This window comes from Lacerta agilis, chromosome 1, assembly GCF_009819535.1.
Source record: "Lacerta agilis isolate rLacAgi1 chromosome 1, rLacAgi1.pri, whole genome shotgun sequence".
NCBI lineage: Eukaryota > Metazoa > Chordata > Lepidosauria > Squamata > Lacertidae > Lacerta > Lacerta agilis.
Genome location: NC_046312.1, coordinates 69198038 through 69222190, shown reverse-complemented (window position 1 = coordinate 69222190; position 24153 = coordinate 69198038). Strand labels below are relative to the sequence as shown.

Genomic DNA, 24153 nt, shown 5'->3' with positions numbered 1-24153 from the left:
CCACTGGCAATCGCAAGCTCACTGCACCTGGGCCCGCAACTGCAACACTTCAGGCATCTGACCATGTCCAGACTGTCACCTAGCTTTAATTGCACCAAATGTTCCACATCAAATCAACAGAGTTGTACATGCACACTGACATGAAATGAAGAAACAAGCTTGCGACAAAAGCTAATCAAGCTGCAGTTGTCAATGTGAAGTAGACACAAATCCAAATAGTTGTTTGTTCATTTTTTGCAAGACTATGTGTAAAGCTTTTGCAAACTGACGGTTTGCATTTTTTAGAATCTTTCCACAAACTAAATTTCCAATGTTCCCCAAATGTGTTCTATTTTAAAAAGCGTTCGTTGGGCCAGGAGTAAAGTTCTCAATCCCTACACACACCAATTCCTAACTGTTTCTAATCTTCCATCCCTTCATATGTTGGTCTCTGCTTTTCATTAGCAGGTGAAGGTGGCATGAATAAGCTTGATGCTCCTCCTTTGCCTTGATGCCTTCTGGGTCACATGCAGTTTTAATTAAAGAAGGGGCTCTTTGGGGTGAATTGAGTTTCAGGGTCAAAAATGTTCTGTTTAAAAGTTTGCATTGAGACAATGAGTAAAGCTAATATTATAATGTATGACATCTATATTGTTTAAACAGCCAAGCTCATGTTACTGGTGGCTAATCTAAATCCTAAAACGGAACGTAAGAAAGCAAATGTGTTACATTATGTGATTTACGTGTAGGGTTCCTGTTGATGAAAAGAGGAAACCGTAATGGATACTGAGCCCTTAACCCCAAGGCAAACTTTGCCAGCTGTCACCTAATTCCATAAAGAATCTACAAACAGGGGCAATTCCCGAGGAGTCTTGCTGCTGGTAGTCATTGATAGTTTCTCTCCACTCTTTAATCGAGTTGAATTAAAAGCACAAGAGTGTCATGTTCTGTGTATTTTTAAAGGAAAGGGGGCAGATTTTATTATTTATTAAGCCCTTTGATTTTTGTAATTCATTATCCCAACATACCCTAGGTTATTTGGCCAGATTAGTAATTGAGACGTGCAACAGGAACTTGAATTTGCCATCAGAACTGATCTTGCAGTCTTTCAAAATGAGCAAAATATGGAATAGTTCAATACCGCTAGCTTTGATAGATCACGATGCAGATGCTGTTGAAGGTTAGATCACTATAAACTAAGATATAATGAATCACTGTGAGGCTGAAGCACTACGCCTCCATAAAAGTCTTAATCTTCCAAAGTGTGCTGCATATAAGGTGCCTTAAAACAGAGTGTTGTCAAGTCCACTTGAATGTATTTATTTATTTCCAATAATTTATCACCTACTTCTCTGTATAAAGCAAATTGGTTGCCCGTTTCCGAACCTCTTCCAACTCTACAGCATCTTTTCTGAGGTGAAGAGACCAGAACTGCATACAGTATATAGATTTATATACCATAGATTTATAGAACAGCATTACGATACTGGCAGTTTTACTTTCAATTCAATGATCCCCAGCATAGAATTTTCCTTCACGGCCACCGCATACTGTGTCGACATGTCTGGATAAGCTTGCTTCAACAAAAATGTTTAAAGTAGGTGCTGAAAAGAGTACAGTACAGTGAAGGTGCCTGCCTGGTATCAATAGGCAAGGAGTTCCAAAGTGTAGCTGCTGCCACACTAAAAGATAAATTTCCAACAAACATGGAACAGATATTAAGTAGCACCAATTACTACCTCTGTCTACTCCTATGTTAGAAAAAGTGTTGCTGTGTCCAAATAACTGCATTTTCTAAATGGCTCTTCCCTCCCCCACCCTCAATATACAGATAAACATGCATTTCATATTGAATATTAGCAGTTATAGTTGTTTGGCCATCAATGAGATTGGTGAGGAGGGTGCCATTGGTTTGAATAGCCACAATATGGGCAATGGAGTTGAATTGTCTCCTTTCTCCCAAGGCCTTATTGGTAGCAAATGCTTGGTGGTGATTGTTTAACAATGAGGCTGAGTTCCTTTTGTGAATGAGTGACTGCTGTCTACTTCACATAATCAGGGTGTCTGTAATCAGGACACCTGCGTTCCTGGGAAGTTGCCCAGGGAACCAATTTACCCTAATGACAGTGTAAGATACGGACTACTGCACAGATGCTGGCTTCATCAGAACAATGGTGCATTAGCAAAAATAAATAAATAAATAAACCACACACACCCTTAACAGTTGTGCATTGGATTAAAGCCAGTGGGTTAAGTGGTGTTTAATCAGGTGCTAAATGAAACAATCGTTGAGACGGCTAGAGGGCGATGAAACAATCGTTGAGACGGCTAGAGCGCCGGTGGCAGAAAACCCATTCTGAATCCGACCGAACACAGGTTAGAGCTCAACGTCGAGCCTACCAAGTGGCGATAGCGACGGCGAAGAAGACTTTCTTCACCGCCTCTATTGCATCTGCGGAAAATAGCAGCAGGAGACTCTTTCAGGTGGTTCGGAATCTATCGGAGCCACCTTCGTCATCGGGGCCTGGTAGGGACCCCAAGATCTCCTGCAATGCGTTTGCAAAGTTTTTTGCAGATAAAATCGCTCAGATTCGGAAAGAGATAGACTCCACCGTGGGAGCAGGGCCAGGGCGGGAGAGTGCCAGAGTCCTGTCTAGTCCAGTTGCGTGGGATCAATTTCAGTCTGTTACCTCCGAGGATGTGGACAGGCTGCTTGGACGAGTGAAACCAACCACCTGTCTCCTTGATCCTTGCCCATCCTGGCTTATAAAAGCTAGCCGGGAGGGGCTGGGCGATGGGCTGCGCGGGGTGGTGAATGCTTCCCTCTGTGAGGGAGCCTTCCCAGCCCCGCTGAAAGAGGCGGTCATTAAACCGCTTCTTAAAAAAACATCTTTAGACCCGGCCAATATGGCCAACTATCGCCCAGTCTCAAATCTACCATTCTTGGGCAAGGTGATTGAGAGGGTGGTTGCTGAACAACTCCAGGCACGCCTGGAAGAAGCGGACCATTTGGATCCCTTCCAATCGGGATTCAGGCCTCACCATGGGACTGAAACCGCCTTGGTCGCGCTGGTCGATGATCTCCGGCGGGCTAGGGACAAAGGTGAGAGCTGTTTCCTAGTTCTGCTGGATCTCTCAGCGGCCTTTGACACCATCGACCATAACATCCTTCTAGACCGGCTAGAGGGGTTGGGAGCTGGAGGCACTGTTATACAGTGGTTCCGCTCCTTCCTCCTGGGCCGTGTTCAGAAAGTGGTGGTGGGGGATGAGTGTTCAGACCCCTGGGCTCTCACTTGTGGGGTGCCTCAGGGTTCTGTCCTCTCCCCCATGCTTTTTAATATCTATATGAAGCCGCTGGGAGAGATCATCAGGGGGTTTGGGCTGGGTGTTCATCAGTATGCGGATGATACCCAGCTCTACCTCTCTTTCAAATCAGAACCAGTGAAGGCCGTGAAGGTCCTGTGTGAGTGCCTGGAGGCGGTTGGAGGATGGATGGCGGCTAACAGATTGAGGTTGAATCCTGACAAGACAGAAGTACTGTTCTTGGGGGACAGGAGGAGGGCAGGTGTGGAGGATTCCCTGGTCCTGAATGGGGTAACTGTGCCCCTGAAGGACCAGGTGCGCAGCCTGGGAGTCATTTTGGACTCACAGCTGTCCATGGAAGCGCAGGTTAATTCTGTATCCAGGGCAGCTGTCTACCAGCTCCACCTGGTACGCAGGCTGAGACCCTACCTGCCCGCGGACTGTCTCACCAAAGTGGTGCATGCTCTGGTTATCTCCCGCTTGGACTACTGCAATGCGCTCTATGTGGGGCTGCCTTTGAAGGTGACCCGGAAACTGCAATTAATCCAAAATGCGGCAGCTAGACTGGTGACTGGGAGTGGCCGCCGAGACCACATAACACCGGTCCTGAGAGATCTGCATTGGCTCCCAGTACGTTTCCGAGCACAATTCAAAGTGTTGGTGCTGACCTTTAAAGCCCTAAACGGCCTCGGTCCTGTATACCTGAAGGAGCGTCTCCACCCCCATCATTCAGCCCGGACACTGAGATCCAGCGCCGAGGGCCTTCTGTCTGTTCCCTCACTGCGAGAAGCAAAACTACAGGGAACCAGGCAGAGGGCCTTCTCGTTAGTGGCGCCCGCCCTGTGGAACGCCCTCCCATCACAGGTCAGGGAAATAAACAACTACCTGACATTCAGAAAAAACCTGAAGGCAGCCCTTTTTAGGGAAGTTTTTAATGTTTGATATTGTTGTATTTGGTTTCTGTTGGAAGCCGCCCAGAGTGGCTGGGGAAATCCAGCCAGATGGGCGGGGTACAAATAATAAATATTATTATTATTATTATTATAAATAGAAAATAATGTAATAATACTTTTCATTACATCATGCTAATAGTTTCTTACTTGTAATCCCAAAGTGCTTAAAAAATTCCTAAACCCCATCTCACTCCTATAAAGGCAGGGTGGAGGGAGGTAGCAGCCAGAGGAAAAAGATGCAGCAAAGAAGTGAAGTAACTCATCCAGAGTTACTCACTGAAAATACATTTGACTTGATGAAATTGGGATGAGCAGAAAGTGTAATTTTATGTAGCCCAATGTCTAGAGAATTAGGCTGTACTAGCACAGCACAGGTGAGACATATAGGTTTTAAGCCTATGGGTATTTATTTATTTATTAAAATATTTGTGACCCACCTTTCCTTGCACAGTTTACAAGGAAAGAAAACAACAGAAATAATAAAATGCGATGAAACTTTATGAAACATGACATATATAACCCAACAATGCAAATAAGATGAGAGGTGGAAGTGGGCCGTGCAGTTGGCAGTGAAATCCCTTTGAAGCAATACAAGAAAATGATAAACTATCATGAGCATATTTATTTCTTTTGGTTACATTTGACCCGTTGGAACTGAAAAAAACTATTTGCCTACTTCAGTCTGTCTCCACTCCCCAAAACACAGTCAAACAGCTTTTACATTCGGTTACAGACTGCAACATGAGAGCAAGTCTTCTCTGCTACGAAAATCAAGTATCATGTTTGACCTCTGCCTCCTAGGGGCACCACTTCATAAAATGTCAGCAGTTTTAAAATGTCAGAACTGTGTATTCTTTTTCACTTGTACTCTTTTTCACAGAATCTGATTTGGAAGAAATTCTACTCAATGACAAGATCATCTACCTACTAAACCTTCCCAGATCAATCTACACCTTCCCAGATCAATCTACCAAACATTCCCAGATCAATCTACACCTGTGGTGGATTCTGGGAAACTGGGGTTCCTTGGTATTTTATGAAGGGTTCCTCAATGAAAAGTTCTCTTTATAGAAGCCAGTCTTCTCCAGGGCTTATCCAAATGAAAACTTTCTCACTGCTTCTGAATTCTGCACCTAAAAGGGGGGGGGGGTGTTGTGTTTTGCAGAATGTTTACATGGTAGGGTGGCTAACCTTTTTTGGTTAAAGGGCTGCAATGAGGGCCAGCCACTTCTTCAAGGGCTACATGGCAATGGTGGCCAAGAACAAAGTGGCAAATTCATACTCACTTGTGCATGTGTGCAGATGGGGTGGGGGGCTGTCATCTGCATCACAGCATTTTCTAGAATGCATTAAGAGAGAGGAAACAGGAAGGAGTGTTGGCCTCTCCAAGACTTTCTAACAATTGTCTGTTCCAGCAAATATCACAGATAAGTAGAGAAACTTGATTCTGAAGGAGGGTGGCAGGGTACTAAAATAGTGTAAGCCATGGGTTTGCTACTCCTGATGTAGGGAAACAGTGATACCAAATAAGCCTGTGACCAGTGCTCTGTGTGAACTGATTTTTAAGCTCCAAAATCTCTATACAACTCATTTAAATGTCTGCTGTCCCACCACTAGCAGATGAAATGGGTGGATTGTTAGTGTTTTATGTATCCAATGGTTCCTTGGGCATGGTGCCAGAGCAGCAGTGGTGAAGTCTTTGGTTTTTAATGTATACAGATCTCGACATTCTAAAGATATGGGTTGCTACACTTCGGAATAATATAAAATTTAATGCTACGCATCAGATTAACAGAAGTATTTAGCATAATGATATGCACCCCTTAGAAGTCTATACTTAAGGTCAGAGGCCAGTATTCCAGAAAATATCTATAGTGGCAAAGGAGGTATGTGGTCACAAGTTGTATTGGGAACATAAGAAAGTTGTGGAAGGGATGATTAAGTATCCAAGTTATCTGAGATGTGTAGAGCTCACTCTTGGCAAGCAAGATGAATACGAAGCCAATCCTTTCCCAATCCCATTAGAGCCCCACCCTGCCATAAAGAAAAAGTTTAGGGTAGGCAGATGTTTCCCCTACTGGCACTCAGAAATGCATGTTTAAATAAAAGTAAAATGCCAACCTAGGAAATACCTCCACTCAAACAGTTCATTAGCAGAAACGGTGAAGAACATATTAAATACTGGTGTTTGCCTATCTTCTCATTAACTACCATGAAAACATCAAAACATGAGGAAGATAAGCCACCTGCCTTGAAGTCCAAAGTTTGTTTCTATGGCTTTCAAGTACAAGGTAACATTTTGTTGTCCATTGTCCCCCAGATTTCCAGTTAACATAATACACTTCCCTTGGAAATATCAAGTTTGCACATTGGAATAAATTTCCTCTTGTTAAGGGCTTGTCAGATTTAAAAAAAAATGTATAATGGAAAGGCAAACTGTCCACACAAGAGAGTTTTAATTCTGCCTCTGTTTTCTTGACTTTAGCAAATAAATTGCAGAGTCAAAGCCTTTAAAGCTTCCATAGTAACAAAGCAAACCCAATTTGTATGGATCACTTTCTGGGATGGAAACCTACCACATACTAACTCACAAATAAAACAAAGTTTTAAGCTGACAATATATTTTGAATTCATTCTGCAATAATGTATGAAAATGTAATTGTAGAATTGACACATGCACATATAGGAACAGTTTCTGCAGTAAAATGTTTCAAGGTTTTGTCTTTTTCTTTTCCATACCAGAGCAATAATCTATTTCATGTTTGGAAATTATTAAACATGGGGGGGGGGGTGGAATCCTATTCTGCTGAGTATTGTTTGAAGAGTAGTAACACTAGTCTATAAACCGTAGCTACACCAGCTCCTGCTTAACTGGTGGTGATGATGCTATGAACAGATGTGTATTACAGTGGAAATAACCATGTGTCATATATGCATTAATGACAGAGCCCTCAAATGTACAAGCTTTTGGGGTAAACATTTATGCAGGGCAGCATTTCGCTGGGTTGACAAAGTATCCAAATATGTGTATATTCTAGAATATTTTAGCTTGCCACTCTATATGACAGGTAGTGAGTACAGTCAAACCTCAGCTCCCAAACATCTCCATTCTGAAACATTTCTTGTCCCGAACACAGAAAACCCGGAAAGAAATGCTCCAGTTTTTGAACATTTTTTGGAAGCCGAACATCCAATGCGGCTTCCGCTTGAGTGCAGGAAGCTCCTGCAGCCAATCGGAAGCCACATCTCAGTTGTTGAACATTTTGGAAGCCGAACGGGCTTCTGGAACGGATTACGTTCGACAACTGAGGTTTGACTGTACCTGTTTTGTTAAGATGGGATATGTATGTTCATATGGGGACAGAAGGCTAGCCTCCTACTCATTAGTCTACTTTTATACAACTACAGAGTAATGAAGAAACTGCTTACCCTAATTGGTTTGCTTAATGTGAATGCTCATAGAAAATGCTGTCCTTGCTGACAGATATGTTCACAATACCCTAGAGCCACATGGCTACCCCCTCTGGCTCCCTTTATACATCTAGGAAGATAAAAGAGTGTGTTATATGTATGATCTGTTTCTTTAAGAGCAGGCCTAGGTTGTAACAGCAGTACCCTTTTCCTCTTTGAATAGGTGTGGTTAAGCCAACTGGAACTGGTTACAGCCAGTAAACCTGCATAGGAAGTCCAAGCCGGCTAGCTTTCTCTCTATGTGTGTGTTTGTTGTTTATTAATAAAAAGGGTTTTCAAAGTTACCTCGACTCTTGATTCTTCTTGTGCTTAGGACTGGCATTGTGCTGCCACAGAATTAAGGTTGGTGTCAGCATGTCTGACATTCTACAATTTTGGTAGAATTTGACGGTTTTACTTTTCTGTTTGTAAGTGGCGATGGATGCTATCCATCTAGATTTAAGCACATCACACTGGTGATAGTGGAGGAAAATATGTTTAAATCCAACTGTTATCCCTAAGTTAATACAGTGATGATTTCACTGAGGTGTACAACTGGGTAATGGCAAATGGTTTTCTCACTGCTGGGGTCTGGGATTTGAAGCAGAAACTGGTACCTGTGCATCAGTGGCTCTGCAAAGCAAATCTTTCTTATTTAGAATCTGAAGCATTAGTGTTTTTGGACTTCTTTTGAAGAAATAAAACTGAGGTCTTGACAACTGTCTTGATCTCAAGCTGAGCATACAATGAGTATCATGGAGTTCAGAAGCTCAGTGCATTCAAGTGTAGCGCCTTAATGCTCTCAGCCCTTTCACTCATACACAGACACAAGTATGTGTGTGTTTTTAAACTCTGTTGGTAATAAGAGCAAAAAACAACAACCCACAACCCTCTAGATATTCTATTCTTAACATAATTAAGTAGGACATTGTTCCAAAATGAAATAGTAAGAGAGAACTATATATTAGTTGTTTTGTATTTTTGTAACAAATTGACTTTAGGGTATGAATTGTCATAATATCTACCTTTAGTCCCTAATAAACTGACCTCATAGATCTAGAGAGAATGACACATATAGTATAAACGGACCTACAGTACAACTCCAAAAGAAAGCAGCTCCTGATTGATTGCTAAAGGCTCTAACAATTTTTACTTTTTGCAGATGTTTAAGCTGTACTACAAAGTTGATTAAAAGATACTATCAATTTTGAAATTTGCAGGGATTTTTCTATTGTGCTGGGCCCCAACAGATTAGTATCCAGATCTTACCGGGTGGATACTTGCTGGTGACTGATTGTCTACTCAGTTTCCAGGTTGCTGGAACCTGTGATGCTAAAATATATCAAAAAGTAACCAGTAACATTTGTGGGTTTTCATTTTTAGAAGTTAAGGAAACCAAAATACCACCTTGATTTCCCCTGCAGCATCCTATAATTCATTGCTCCTGCTGTTCTACATGTGAACCATATACCGGTAACTCATCACAAAAGATCATGGGCAACATCATCAAACACACATATGTGCAAACATGTTCATCACCATCTACATTTACCTCTGTTTTAGAAATCTGAGTGCTGCCTGACATATATGACAAAGAATCACAAAGTAGGAAGGGATCTCAAAGGTTATGTTGCCCAATTGATTTCTAAAACGGGCGACAGAGAGGGGACACAAAACGGGCATACACATTCAACTGAACACAACCACCAGTGCAGTTAAACCCACAGGAAGGATGTGCAGGGATCCAACATCACTATGTCTACTGCAGTCCACCTGGCTAATAATTCCACATGCAGCTGACTGTCTAAAAGCCATCACTGGGTAGCACAGAAAGGCCAAAGTGAGAAAGGAACCAGAGAGCACATGAATTTGAGAAAAGGAGCTTCCCTAAAGTATACTGTATCGTTGGTTTTGGCTAGTTATTACGTGGAAAACCTTACTGACTGTATAACAGGCAGATAGAAATGTAGGAGCCATTCACAGAAACCCAGTTTGCAGAAGGAAGGAAGAAACCCTTCTTACAGAATAAGAAATGAATGGTTATGGGAGGAAAAATAGCACCAAAGTTAGACATATTTGTTGCACAGAAGGGAACTTGCAGCCAGTAGTTGCAGCGGAGGAAATTTTGGTTGAAAAGATTGACATTTTAATAAACTGATCTTAATTAATAGCACTTTGAAATTCTGAGTTGTGCACTGCCTATCTCAAAACACTAGAACCAGTGGCTTTTAAAATAATTTGCTGCTTGTGGGTGATCTCTTTTTGAAACAAACCCAGACCCTCCAGTCACAATTTATTTTTTATTTCAAAAATGATTTTTACGAGCAAATTTTGCTTTGGTTCAAGAGAATTATAAATCATTATTACACAGCCAGACACTTCAAACATTTTGTAAGAGCTTTGTGCCCAATGAGGCATCAAAGGCAATACTGAAATTCATGATTACAGTGTGAGTGTATGTCCATTCATTAATATATTACAGTTCAGGATTCTCTACATTAATAGATCTTGGATTTGTTGTGGGTTTCTCCATTAGAGAAAGGTATCTCTTGCTCCCCTACAAAGCAATGAGATTACTGTAAGGGAAATTATAGGCTCTCAATAGCATAAGATGTGCTTAAAAATCTACTAAATGCAAGAACGTCACAGCTGACGTGACTTTAGCCAGGTCTTAAATTCTATTCCCTCCTCTCCTTTTTAAAAACAACAACTAACAGCAGTCACCAGGGGCACCAATCAGGATCAGGACTGTGCTGCAGGGGCTGGGACTAAACCCTTCTCTGCTCTGCCATTTTGCTCCCCCAGCTGCTTGTTGCTGTAATTAGGATGCTTGAGGAACGAGATCTTTATGAATTCCAATAGACGTTAACATAATCCACACCACTCATACCAATGTGTGCATTGGAACTTGGTTATCCACCAGCTTTTACACCTCCCACATCTTCTAATGCAGTTCTAGGTTAAAAAGTATTGAAATAATATCAACATCTTATTTTGAGAGAAAACAGATTTTTAAAACAAAATAAAAAATAAAAAAATTCCTTCCAGTAGCACCTTAGAGACCAACTAAGTTTGTTCTTGGTATGAGCTTTCGTGTGCATGCTTCAGAAGTATCTGAAGAAGTGTGCATGCACACGAAAGCTCATACCAAGAACAAACTTACCGGTAGTTGGTCTCTAAGGTGCTACTGGAAGGATTTTTTTATTTTTTATTTTATTTTGACTATGGCAGACCAACACGGCTACCTACCTGTAAATAGATTTTTAAATGATGTATTTAAATGGTGGATTTTCATGCAGATGTTTTTGTAGAAAAAGCTCCACAGATCAACGAGGAAGCAGCTGTAACAGATTTAAGGATGAACACATGCAAAAGTGGCATGGGAATGGAAAAAGGCATGGATCGGGTTTTTTTTTTCATATCCTGGGTAACTAGTTGCTGGAGCGACTCAGTAGGTGGAGAAGAGCACTAACACCAGCTTCCTGGCAGGTGAGTCCATGGGAGGAGGGTAGAATGCAGCAAAAGCAACTCACCTGCTTGGAAGCCAGCAAAGCAGATCCACCCCACCCAAAGACCTGCTTCTCAGCTGAAGAGGATGTCTTCAACTGCAAAACTTTATGATAAAAATGTGCATTGTTTTCTTGTCATTATAAACATTTTACTGGATGAACATTTTAAATATTTTTAATTATTTTGTGGCTTTAAATTGCTTTTATTTTTTGTATCTTGTCAAGTCACTTTGAGACTTTTTTCTTTTGTGTAAAGCATCTGATAAATGTAATAAATAGAGCTGGCATCTGCCAGTCTCACAAGACAATGGAAGAGTGTCCCTTTGGGGGTGAAGTCAAACTGCTGGAAGGTTACAGCGCCTGCTGTGACTGTAGAAACATGTTTTGTTGCAGCTGGGGAAGATGAAAGCATCTGGTTGTGCTGTTACAGATGAACTATGACATCTCCATGTAATAAATAAATAGATAATATTTGGGTAGTAGGGAAGGTCACATAGAAATAGCTACTGCAAGGAGCTGTGTCGTTTCTGTCTAAGAAGACACCCCTCTCCACAAAAAAACAGTAAAGTCCCATTGTGGAAGTGGGAGTCCTTGTGCTGTCTTCTGCCCTAGGCCCTGATTCTACTGCATATACGGTTCAAGACTGCAATATCTGAACAACTGCCTCTATCTATATGAACCTATCCAGACCCAGAGGTCATCCTCTGAGACCCTTCTTTGTGTGTCTCCTCCATGAGAGATCCGGAGGGTGGCAACTTGAGAATGGGCCTTTTCTGCAATGGCTCCCCGTTTGTGGAATGCTCTCCCAGGGAGGTTCGGCTGGCACCTTCATTATATAACTTTAGGCGCCAGGTGAAAACATTCCTCTTTAACCAGGCTTTTGGCTGATTGACATCCAATGCCCTTTTAATGTGTTGTGGAAGGGAGGATTGTTGGGTTGTCTCTGTTTTTGTTTTTATTATGTATTTTGTATTTGTTATATTGTAATTTTATGTTGTGAACCGCCATGAGATCTATGGGTATAGGGCAGTATACAAATGTAATTTAAAAATAAAATATATAAATAAAGAATAAAGTGTCCTGCTTTCGGAGCTTGATTTTATGGTTATGCCTCTCAAGAAGAGAGGTGCAGTGCTCCCATACGTCTTGTATGCATATCCCAGTGCAAGGTACCAGGATTATCCCCAGCACATTAGCAGGGGTTATTTTTTTTTTAAATGCCTCTGCTATGCCTGACACATTGTGTGTATGTATGTGTATATATATTTCCTGCATATATAGTGTTTATTAGCTACATTTCTTTCCAGTGCAACAGAATAGTAGATGTTCTTTGTTTGTTGTGCTCTCTTTTTGTTCATGCTTAAATCAATAAAATATTTAGTTGCAATCAAAATGTTTATTATAGGCAAACACCAAAGAATTCAGTAAAAAAACACACCAATATAACAAAACAAAAGCAGAGAAACACAAAGCAGCCCCCTACAGTGAGCAAATCTTACTCCCAGGTGCCTTCTTGACGCTAACCATAAAAGCTACGGAAATATTCATTATAAACTAGCAGATCTGTCAAGATCAAGCCAGGATTCCTGGAGTGAACAGCACAAAAGGCAAAATGAAAAGATATCTTTTTCTCTTTTTATATAGTTCTGGATATGCATATGGATAGTCTGCATTGCATAAAAATTCAGGCTTTTGTGATTGTGCGGTTGCGGCTGTGTTTGTGTTTAACCTAGGTGTAGATATGCATTTCTAATAACAATATTCAAAAAAGCACACTGAATTATGAATATCAAAATAACTCCTCTCCCCTACAATGGAGTTGACGTTAGGGAGAATTTGGGTCAGTCCACCTGGGTTAATAATGCTGCTCTGACACAAAGACTTAAATGTATACTGTTAACACTAAGTGTTGCACTTGTGTGTAGTCCACATGCAGGCTCAATTGGCTATTCTCTCCCCATTTTTAACGGGGGGGGGGGGGGGAGAGACACCACTCCTTTTAAGATCAGTTTGTATATGTGAATGAACTTCCTATACATCTTCACACTATAGTTGTATCAAACAGTTTTGCAAATTCACCTTTTCACGCTGTGAGCAGTTAAAAATTAGGGTTGAGCTGAAAAGAAGAGCAGGGCTGGGTTGGTTTTTACCCAGTTCTCGCACCCCTTATAAAATTTCCCCTTTTGGTGAAAGAGGTCCTCCCTGTTTTGTCATCCTTTGCTGCTATGGAACTGCCACAAGGAAAGAGAAGCAGAGTCCACATTGTCAAGGCAGCTTGGCTGACACTCCCTGTTATTGCAATGTACAAGATAAGAAGCTATTAATACCTGACTGCACTGGGAAGTTTTATTATATATCTGACTCAGTTTTATATATTTCAGCATAAATAACATCAATTCATATGTATTTTAATTATTGATATTGCCTATTTTGTAATGAATTGCAAAAGTTATATTGTTTGTATTAAAATGAATTTTTTGGATCATCGTAATACGTTTTGAGATGAATTGGTATTGGATTGTTCAGTGTAATGATGCATTTTTGCTGTTGGATTGCTGCTGCATTACAAAAGCAGCATACATATTGATATAATACAAACAACAACAAGAAGAACTTTTGTTATGGCAATTAATTTCAGTGCTTCTGAACACTGCCCACTCATTTGATGAGACTCTCCACACCTCATGAAAGAGGTAATTGTTTTATGCCTCCTTGTGAAAGTTGATAAAGGTCTTTGGTGACATTTGGAGAGGGAATGGCACTTATACCTTAATAACTAATGTTACAAGGTGGCTGAGGAGCATAGGGATATTATCTCCTTCAACTTCAAAAATTCACCACGCTGTTCTCTGATCCTTTTTAAGCATGCATCTTGGATTTTCCATGAGACTGTTGAGAGCAGCAAGAGGGTTGCTCTTTAAACAATTGCAAGGAATAACATCCACACCTCTCTACAACTTGCTCCTGGAAATTTCAGTAAAATCTCTGGCACCTTTCTCTTCCTTTGGGCCGGGGGGGGGGGGGATTTCTTTTTACCTATTTCTCTGTCAATGGCTAGAAAAATGGACAAATTATTGGAGCAACTTTAGTAATCTTAGTTGGATAGGCGCCACTGGGCTTTCAGTTTCTGATTAACTTTCCTTTCAAATATTGGAACAAAAATTGAAATTACTGGAACAATGCCTAGGATATGGGACAATTACAAATGAGATGTCTATGTGCAAGACACCATCAGGTCACAACAAAAGCATGTGCCAAAAATCCTGAATGCTGCTCATCATGGAGCATTTTAGATTCCAGAATAGTATACCTGATAGTAAACAGAAATGTTACTCCCTAAAGATATATAATATATATATATATATATGCATGCATATTTAATATTAATCATTATCTGGGGGGGGGGGAATACTTAAGAACATCAAATACAAATGACCATCAAAAGAACTGTAGCATCAGTACACTGAACACGAAAACTAGTTCTGTGATGTCAATTCACAAAATGAGTAAGATGAGCCAAAGACTCAGGAGGAAGCCGATCAATTTGCCAATTTCATGTACAGCTTTTTCCAGGTGTATGCCAGCTGAAATATATATCATACCATGTTCATGTGTAGAAGCATATTTCCCTCAACTCACACATTTCTTTCCACATATATCCATACATTGCTAATCTGATTGTGTTTGGACATTCCGCTGGCTATCTGATGCGTGGAATTAGTTTTCCTGGGTCATTTGTACTTTCCAGGTTCCATTGGCTTAAGTGCTCACCTTGGTCCCTTACATTAATTTCCAATCTGCTTCCCTGTACACCAACTCTTGTTCAGACTACTTGACCATGAGAGTTATTAGGACATTTCTAAGCAATGCCTGGACAAATTCAACTGACTAAATTCTACTAATTTCTGCTCACTGATCAGACTCTTTATCATAGGGAACCTGTGTCCCTTCACATGTTATTGAACTGTTAACTCAAATCAGTCCAAGCCAGCATGGCCAGTGGTCAGGGATAATGGAAGCTGTGGTCTAAAAACAGGCTCCCCACCTGTTTTACAATAAATACCCCAGTAAGAATGCTTCTCCCAAGCTGTAACGGGAGTAGATTTTCATGAAGTCTCGTTTAGAAAAACCTGTCATTGTTTCATTATCATCTATGACTGGGGCTGTTGTATCTCTCAGTGGGGTCTGCCATGTTAACGATATAACTGTGTATTCCTCAGCAGGAGGCCACACCTCATGGAGACAGATTAAGATGAAGAGCTTCTTAGATGACATTACAATGAAGCAGTTTCTACCACTATTTTGGTGAATTTCATTGTAGTTTACAAGCCAGAATTTAAAAGCTAGCTTACAAATCCCTTAAATTAGTAAGCAGCATTAAGGGCACACTATTCTTAGCTGGTTTTGGTTAATAAGAAATAAGAAACTGTCAGGCTAATAAGAAATAGAAAATCAGTTAAGTCGTATCTTCTCTCAGATGTATGTATGTATGTATGTGGCAGTTTGCATACACCACCAGACAGTGATAGTTCTTATATACTGTATCAGGCTTACTTGTGTGTGGCTCACCAAGCCCAGCATCTAGGAAGCCCATCAGAGGCTTGAAAAATCTGTTGGCTTTGCTGCTTGCATGTGACTAAAAAATGGTGGTGGGTATCAGGTACAATATATGGCTGGTGGGTTGCATGCTACGTTGGATGGAATTCAACATCATGCTATTACAAGTATTCCATCCACACAAGCATTTCAGTTTGCCACTTGAAATGATCCCCCTCCTCCCCTCCCCTGCATGTTCTCCCTACCCCCCACCAGATCCAAGGCCCATGAGTGGCGGAGTGTATGGGGCAGAACCCCATTGTGCAAACAGGGCTTCCACTAATGGGGATCCTTAAGTGAATCCCACCTTTGGTTCTTGGTAGGTCACAAGTTGTATGGCACTTGGAAGTGCATGTTATAATGTAGACTGGGGATAGGGAACTCCTAAGTGCAGCTAATCCCAGTGGGGCGCACTGATAGGTGCTCACAGTAAGCTCTAACTGTTTCTTTGAAGCAGCATCCTTACTTGCCCCACACCTGACATCACATATGACTTCAGTGAGCATGGTTGGGTTTTGTGGTTCAAACTTGGGCCTGTGGCAGGCCTAATTAGGTTCATGAGTCAAAAGTTCCTCATGCCTGTTGTAGACTCTCACTGGATGTTTTAGATGAAATCAGCACAGGACATTGGTAAAGCATTTTACTCTCCAGTGAGGTATGGGTATTCTATTTGGAGTTACCTCATTTAATCCTCACAACCACCCAGCAGGCTTCGTGGAAAAGCAACTACTGTACAAGATAAAACAAATCTGCCTTTAGGTTTTGAACAATGACTTAGGTTTCTCAGCAAAGGCAACTCTCTTTCAGTCCAGATAAGCTTACTGACAGTATGGAGTGCAATAGCGGCATGTGGCACAGCACTATTCAGGCTTATTCTCACAATTAAAGCACACAGACAGCATCTGTGAAAATGTGACTGAGCCATCAAGTAAGGTGCAGAATTGAAGTGAACAGTTATGCTAGCAACAAGAGATCAGCGATCATTTACAAAACAAAAACAGAATAAACAGTATGGACACTGATAGCCATTCACAAGCACTCTAGTTACAAATAGGAGTGTCCCTGCTTACACTGTTGCTGTCTCTATGGCTGCATGTGCAGTAGATGGAATACTACTCCTGGGTATGTTGGCACAATGTCTGGGACAGTTTGCAAATTTTCTTCTGCTGTGAATCTTGTCACCTTGCTTGACAAGATCTTCTTGCATTCTCATAATCTAACATAAATGCCCTTTGAGTGGTTTCTGCATCTGAGTAATTGTGCCTCAAGCAGAATGTAAGTCAAGACTCAGGGGGTGGGAGGTGCGAATGAAAGCTGCAGCAACTCTGTGCAACTTTTCTGTACTATATTTTGGTGGAAGGTGATTCTATGAATTAATAAAAAACCTCAAAACAAACAGCAAATCTATTATTTCTGTAGCAGCAAATCTGTTGAAATGACATGTCCTTTACTTTGCCAGGACAACATGAATGCAGAAAGCAAGAAAGGATACTCATGAGCATTCTGTGTAACTCACGTGAAAGGTCTTAGTTCTAGTGATGTAGATGGTGGATTCAGGCCACCAAGGTAACCGTTTTCCATTTCAGTTGAGACATGGTGTTGTCAGTCTTGTACAGGGCAAATTAAAAGTGGCTTTATGTGAGGTCCTTGAATGAGGAAAATGCTTGAATTCCTAAGCCTAGAATCTGAATTTTATAGAAATAAAAATTTAAATCCAATTTGCCAGCTGTGTCTTTCCGAGTGCAGATAACAGAAGCAAAGGGGCTGAATGCGGCAAGAAAGGGCTTTACCAAAGAAAAGAGACTCTGTCCTTGTAGAACTAGTGAAACTTCCAAATCTTCTCTGAAATCTAAGGAACCTACAAACAGCAAGTGCTTACTGCCTATGGACTCTATGAGCTGGTTTGCTTGTAGAGAAGTTTGCAGCCACTGCATCTCTCTCTCTCTCTCTCTCTCCCTCTCCCCCCTCTCTCTCCCTCCGGTTTCTGTTGCTGCTGCAAGCTAAACCCTGGTTTGGCTATGTTTCATCTATACCCAGGCTCATGGCTTTAATCCTCCAGACAATCCTTCAGCTACAATCCCAAGAACCAACCTTGGTTACAATCTGTGTGTTTGGAGTCAGACAAATCACAAGCCTGTGTTCAGACAACACACCACGCCATGGCTTAGATCGCAGTAGCAACAGGACCAGAGAAAGAATAATACAGCTACCATCTCCTCTCCAGAAACCCACACACTTGTGTATTCACTCAGTCATAGTATGGCTTAGCATTATGTGCAAACCAGCTCAGTGTCTTGATGGCTATGTGCTACGTCCAGGAATGGAGGCAGCATGGCTCTGAATACCAGTTGCTTGTGCACAACAAAGCCACTTCCGCGCATGAGCAGGAGGTGGCATTGCGGGCGTCACGACCCGATCACGTGTGCAGGGGCTGGGATTCAGCCCCTGTGCGACTGGCTACATTCCTGCCGCAACCCCTGAAGGTCGACCAACCGGTCAGCAAACGGGGTGTGTCCAGCTCCCTTTAACTAGGAGACAGCGGGAATCCTCCCCTCTCTCCTTTCTAGCCCCCAGCTGCATCGGTTCTCCCACCCACCCACCCTTTAGGTTAGCCCAGGACCTTGCTATGGACTTTGGTTGGTCGCCTCAGTTGGCTGGGGGGGGGGGGGCTGGTAGGACTTTTTCCCATTTGGGCTAGCCAAATTGGGTTTTTTCGCCTACCTCGTAGCAATTTGTCACAACTCTTGGTTCGGCGGTTCGGCATTGGATAACATGCCCCTCATGTGAAGGGTATTCCGTTAAAGGTTTCTGGGGGCGTGGCCCTGTCCGAAGCCTAGGGAGGTTAGTGCCTAAGGTACGCCCCAACTGTGATCACAGGGGGAGTTCCACTTGATACGCATCAGTGGGGCTCACCTTGGTGGTTAACCCTTCCCAGACTTCCAACACACGAGTTGGGGTCAGATATAGTGGTTAGGGTCCAATGCCTAAGCCAATACCACTCAACATCCGTAACCAATAAAGTTGTAGCCTTTTTGCCCATTAAATCTATACCATATCTCAAGTGTCATTATTTCATTCTGGGAGGGAGGGACATTGCCACACAATGAAGGGGAGTGTTACTTTTATGACTTGTTTGTGGGATTCCCTGAGGCATCTAGATGACCACTGTTGGAAATGGGATGTTGGACTAGGTGGCCTTTGGCTCTTCTTCTGTCTGTTCCTACTCACACTTTGTGTTTCCCCTTCCATAGGACTCACTGCCACTTGAGGAGGGAGCGATGGAGGCACTCAAAGCAGCAAGTAAAGAATATGGCACTATTTCAGTGGTCAGGTTTGTCCCATTGCACAGTCAGTGGCCAGTTTCTACCCCCACTGAACATAATTCAGATGAAACATTTTCTTTAAAAGACAGAAATGAGCTTCTTGCTGTCTTCCTCCTCCCCTCTTTTAAGTGATACAGACCCTAACTTTTCCCCACTGGATTAAGTTAAATTACTTTTCCATTGATACTCACAGAATGAGGACAGAGGTTCTTCTGTTTAGTAAGTACAAGATTTCAAAGTTCCAGAGCTATGGGCTATGGAGTGAGCACTTGCATTGAAATGATCCATTCATAATAACAGAGAAGGAATATGTATTTCCCCCCTCCCATATGTCAACAATTGTGTGTACTTTTCATGAGACTCAGAAAAAAAGGGGGGGGGGAGAAAACTAGTGGACAGATTATTTGTTGGCTTAGTAGATTAGAATCGAGAGCTTCTGTAAATTAAAAACAAAAGCAGCTTTGGAATGTACTTTACTGTTTCTGGAAACAAAGATCATTCTTCTCTTTCTCAGAATAATCAAAAATAAGAAAGTGTTTTTAGTCCCAATCCTTAGTTTTATTTATACTACTCTGCACAATCTCTTCTATGAGCTGTCAGAAATCACTATTTTTCATTTTTCTAGGAAATATTTATTTAGATTTTGGTTGATTTGTGGTTCTTCTGGAAATTGTTTATGTTAACAAGGAAAATATCTCATTACAATCTTTTTAAAATGGTACTTAATGTGAAAGTGAATGCATAACCCTGTAAACATTGTACAATAGCACCCATGTGGTGTTTTTTTTAATGGTTTGCTTACAGGTCTAACTTCATTAAAGTTTATGTTCTAATTATGCAAGATTTTCCTTGTAATTTATTACAAAAAGTGTGAACGCATTCTTAAGAGGTAACGTCTGTTCTTTTGAACTGATTAAACCCCTTGGGCTATAATACATCTCATTAAACTGGTGACATAAAAAAGAGGATAATCTTTAGTAAAGAGTGGATTGAGGAAACAGTGCACTGTTGATAAGACAGTTGTATGGCAAAAGTGAAGGTGCATGACTGCGGGACACCTGATGACAGTCCTGATTATGTCACAATGTGTTTTTCAATTACTTCTTCTACACAATTTTTAAAAATGTACAACTTACCATGGCTCTCACACTAGAATGTAGCTTGTATGTAACTCGACTAGTGTGTTACAAATAATAGGTTGGGAGCTACTGGTGCAGGGTTAATTTTGTCATTACAATTTTAAGTAGTGGGATTACATACCAATTCAGACTACAGCACAGACTTTTCTCTCACGTCTCTAGAATTTAATTTGATTGTAACAAAACAAACCTACCTTAATCATTTCTTTCTTCCATCTGCTTGACCCTTATCATGGTGAGCAGTGAAGACAGCGGAGAACCACGGATGAGGGATTGGATATCATGAGATTTTCCCAGGGGCAGAATCTGTAACAATGATGAAAACCATGTAGCCACAGAATTGACTTTCTGATAACCATTCCACCCCCACCCCCCATAAATTAAGCTAAGAAAATCTTGTTGACTCTAAGGCTTTGGTTTTTCAAAAGTGCTTTGCCAAAACCTGTATTCCAGCTTATTGAAAGTTTCCTTCTCCTATGTAAGAGGCTTTTGATTTTCTACATCATTCATAGGAACTTAAGGTTTTATTGCTGCGAGGAGGTTTAGGGAAGGGCATGTATTTTTGTTTCTGTTAAACCTTTCCCCAGCTCTCTGTAGACTCCTTGGCTGTCTACACTCCCTGATCTGAAATGTTCAACGGGGAGAGTTACTTCATGTCATCTTTCCCTAGGCTGTAATTGAAGTGTAGGGCACTGGCAAGGCTGGCTACCAAGGGCCTATGATTGGTGCGCTTGCTGGTTGGGTTTTTTTTAAGGGAAGTCCTTTCTTTTTTAAAAAGGTAAAAGGAAACAAACACTTTCTCCAAGGAATACTTTAAAACAAAAAAGGGGGGAATGAAATTATGATGATAATGATCATGATAATAATGATAATTTGCTGTTATGCCCATGGCGGGTAGCATTCCCAGCTTCCAGGAAAACCCACTCCAAAACCTGGGGTTTCCAGAAAGTGTGGATGCCTGGGAAGGCTAACAAAAGCAGACCACTGGTCAATAACACAAGCACTTCTCAGTTACCTCAAAAATGAGGTAAATGCAGCATAAATCGTGTATTCCCACCTATGAGATTTCTACTGGTATTTTCTCTCCCTTTTGGTAATTTTTGAATGTGATTATTTTGCTTAATTGACAGATAAAAGTAAAAAAGAAAACAACCCACAAACTTTTCAACAATTTGTTTTAATGCACTCAACTGTATACTGTACTCAAGTTTCAACTCTATAAGTAAAGCAATTGTGGAATGTTGCATCAAAGTTTTAAATCCAAAAAACAATTTAATCCTGGCATTAAATCCTTTTCCCATTGTTGGATTCACAGTTGAACAGGCTAGGATCAAACAAGAAACCTACTGCTCCTGTTTAGATGTTTATACCAAGAAAAGCTATACCTGTTGAACATCTGCCCGTTACACTGCTGTATACGAGACTCACCAGAGATATAAAAAGTTGGTCCATCCAATGCTCACTATTTGCTTTCCTTCTATTATGTCTCATTATATGTAAATGCATTTTCTATGTGATAATGAATCATGTAATATTGGTCTTGTCCGTACTGCTGAATGACTATTTGGTAAGAGCAGTAGTAACAGTGGGAGAAACTGACTGTGATTTATTCTTGCCAGCGAATTTCAAAGAATGGTTGTGGTTCTTATATCAGAAAGTGCAACTTTGAAAAAGTGGCCCTTAAATGGGGGCTGAATCAAATTTATCCACTATCCTTAGTCTCTACACGTACAAACTCTTTAAATGCCTTTAAATATCAGAACAGGCACTGTCTTTGTTGCCTTTTCAGTGCCTACTAAGACTTTCCTCTTTCAAAAAGTCTTTTAAGTTGAGCTCTTTCCCAGTCTGCATCTGTAATGGAATTGTTTTTAATGTTTTAATAAAGTTTTATCAGTTATTGCTTACCATCCTGGGCTCTTTTGGGCTGAGGGGCAGGATATAAATTAAATAAAATTGCAGAGGCTCTTAAACTGTTTACCTTCAAGGCCTGCTTGAGAGGTGGCCTAAACATTACTAAGGGCCACCAGTCACAAAATGGTGGAGCAAAGGCAGCTGGTCATAAAATGGCGGCAGCCATCAGCATTTTCATGGATATCAGAAGAAAGTGGTGTCAGTAAATCTTTGGAAATGGCTAAATTCTTTACTACAGCATTTTCCTTGTAGGAAGGAGTTCTGCATCTCAGCTCTCCTCACACTAAGTACAGGCATTTGCTCTGGAGTTATTGTGATTCAGCCTCCCCATTTTAGGCAGAATTTGCTGATCTAGAGGCTCTAATTGGAAAATACTTTTTACAGGTATTTTAATATTTTTCACTTCCCACCCCCACATGCCCTTCAAAGTATTTTTACCCATGTCCTGTAATTTCTGTTCCCGTTCTTCTGTCACACGCATATTGTAATTTATTCCCCAGTGACCAGCCCCACCCCCCAAAAACCTTCAGGTTTTCTTTTCATTCCTCCTTCCTGGTCCTTTTACTGTTTTACAATCACTTCTTCCTATTTTAAGAAAATATCTCTCTTACCCCCTTCCTTACCATTACCAGTTTATAAAGCAAGTTAGTAAATATTGACCTTTTCTTGCTTGTTCTACTTTCCTTCAGTGCAGCCTCTGGGCCTTTCTCTTCAGAGGAAGTAGACATTCTCTTCCCCCACCCCTTTTACTCAGCTCACAAACCGTTGCAGGTGCTGCTGTCGATCCAGCCAAAAGCCTATGCCATAGCTAGGAGGTGGAGCACTGAGGGGGCAATGGCCAGGGTATGGCACCGAGATCCCCCTAAAAGTGCCCCGTGATCCAAGGGCCCCATGATCCAAGATGCTTGCAGTGCCTGATTTACGTATAAGCTAAACAAGCTATAGCTTAGGGCCCCACTCTCTTGGGGGCCACCGGAAAATTTAAAGGAAAAAAAATGGATGTACATTTCCAAAATATAAGATAAAAAACAAATAAAATAAAACCTACATACAGCAACAATGTTTTGTGTGGTGTAGGCTCCTATGATGTAAGTAATGAGCCACGCCTGCTAGCCTGCTCCCTAAAATATCACTGGTTAGATACCTATTAGGTCCACAAATTATCATATAACATGTATTCAACACAAAAAACAGCGGCAATTTGTTGCTGACAAAGGACAGCTGGACATATAAAGGGCCCCATTACCTTCAGTAGCTTAGGGCCTCATCAAACCTAAATCCAGCCCTAACTGCTCCATTGCACAACACAAATCCTTGTTAGAAATATTGAACACACCCCTGTTAACACACACTCTTTCTGCACAATAAACTCTGCAGATTCAGTTCCCAATCCCTTTGTAAAACCATACCTCAACAGGATAGCACCTTTGTTCCCTTGGGGGGCTCCAAAAGACTGCTTGCTCAAAAAAGTGGGGAAGGATCAGTGTAGAACAGGCTTTCCAGTAACAGGCATCTGATTGGTTCAGATGAAAATTCATGCACCTGATGGTCAGAAAGGCAGATACTGTAATTCAGAAGGGCAGCCAAAATCCTAAATTACTTAATTGGCTCATAAGAAGGACTCCTATTGGCTAGTGGTACTGATCAGAGTCAGATAAACAGAAGGACAAAGGAATCCTCCAGCCTTGCTTAACCCTTTGCTATCAATATGTGAGAGTTGTTACTTTCACCTAGGTGAGAGGGAAGGGAATAACTCTCTGTAGTGAGACTTTGTGATTAGCTGTGATGTGAAGAGAGCAGACTGGCCACCACAGGAGACAGGCAGAAACAACTCCAGGAAGTTAGACATCTTAGTAAGTGGAAATTTTAAGGATATGACTTTAGGGTGACAGGATAGAAGCTGAGCTATGGCTTGGGATGCTGGTTTTTGTTGGGGTGGGGGCAGATTGTGAATCTGCTGACGCCAGAGACAGGTATCTGCATGAAGTCT

At 41.3% G+C, this 24153-nt stretch overlaps 1 long non-coding RNA gene across 5 annotated transcripts in view; it reads right to left on the bottom strand.

Annotated features, from left to right (window-relative positions):
* LOC117048989 overlaps window positions 1-23705 on the bottom strand; it is a 94012-nt gene extending 70307 nt beyond the window's left edge. For 3 of the 5 annotated variants that reach the window (XR_004426905.1, XR_004426906.1, XR_004426903.1), the window contains exons 1-2: window positions 23573-23696; window positions 20447-20558 (exon numbers count right to left, since the gene is read on the bottom strand). This is a non-coding gene — a long non-coding RNA (uncharacterized LOC117048989). Of the gene's footprint in view, window positions 1-20446; window positions 20559-23572 lie in introns of all 5 variants that reach the window. The other 2 variants (XR_004426907.1, XR_004426902.1) reach the window with 2 other exon arrangements.
* Between the last annotated feature and the right edge of the window lie 448 nt (window positions 23706-24153).